At 38.5% G+C, this 1173-nt stretch overlaps 1 protein-coding gene across 1 annotated transcript in view; it reads right to left on the bottom strand.

Annotated features, from left to right (window-relative positions):
* Positions 1 to 1173, bottom strand: part of LOC101301118 (protein BUD31 homolog 1-like) — a 3639-nt gene extending 2466 nt beyond the window's left edge. Inside the window, exon 1 of the mRNA XM_004302965.1 lies at positions 1095 to 1173. The gene's annotated coding sequence lies outside the window, so the exon portion shown is untranslated. The remainder of the gene's footprint in view (positions 1 to 1094) is intronic.

Here is a 1173-nt window from a genome sequence, read left to right as displayed (position 1 = left end):
AGAGAGAGAGAGAGATACAAAATCTATATGAAAAGATAATGGTAAGCATCAAAATAACATGAGACTGTAAACTATATGAACCATCCCTACACCACAAGATTTTTCCTCCTAGTCCACCAAAATGACCCTATCCAAAAACAAAAAGAACAAAAAATATATTGAATACCAAGAGAAAAACTATTAAGGCAGATACCCAACTTCCACACTTAATCTAACAGTTCAAATACATTTACTTGAACAGAATAGCCCAAAGCATCCTCTACGAGTTCCTATTGATGAATTCTAATTACAACGAATCGCTCAAAACTAACAGCTCATTATGTGTAGAAAGTACAAAGAATGAAAAGGGGTACCACTTGAAAAATAAGCAACAGGGATAGAGCAATTAGCCTTCTGAGACAGCACAAGAGAGTGAAGAGACATCATAGTATTATACTGAATTCCTTATTGGATGGCATTGCAAGTGACACGAAATCAAGTAATGGGAATTTCTAACGCATTTGGGCCATTTAAAGCAATTATACTTTCTCGAGTCTGGCACAACATTCCATTCCCAGAACTCCCCGAAGCGCTCGGTAGACCCAGCTTCAAAACTGGAACCTCTGCCAAACCCTACAATCTATAGGAGGCAGAAAGCCGTAAAAAAGTAGAGATCTTAAAGAGGTTCAAACCCTAGACTACACGGCTACAACCCAAGAGCCTGACCACTTCACAGAACCCTAATTGGTGATTTTCTTATGCATTACACCACATGGTCTCTACATCACTGATCAAGTAAAACCATCAAAACTACAATGCCGGAAGAAAGCCCTAATATTTGAATAACAAAGAAGAAGAACTGATAGCAAAAGAAGCCCAGACATTTTCGGAGCTTAGTTTATGTTTTTTTTCCTATTATAGACCAAAATTATATAATTTAAAGCATCCTCAATTCGAAAGAAGAAAAACCCTAAACCATCAAAACATTCAAATTCGACGAACGGGTACCAGAATCGTTACTGCTAAAAAAACCTAACGGGTAAGTCGGATTCCGAGAGCTTAATGAACTTCCGGGGAGAATTGAAAACGATGAGAAATGAGAGAGAAATAAGTACCTGGTGAGCGGTGAGCAGATACGACGGCGTTGCTGAGAGAAGATGGCAGGGTTTGGGATTTCGCGATTTATGCTGTTAT

The sequence above is a fragment of the Fragaria vesca genome, linkage group LG6 (genome assembly GCF_000184155.1).
Source record: "Fragaria vesca subsp. vesca linkage group LG6, FraVesHawaii_1.0, whole genome shotgun sequence".
In the NCBI taxonomy this organism is placed as follows: domain Eukaryota; kingdom Viridiplantae; phylum Streptophyta; class Magnoliopsida; order Rosales; family Rosaceae; genus Fragaria; species Fragaria vesca.
This window is presented reverse-complemented; position numbering and strand designations above follow the sequence as displayed.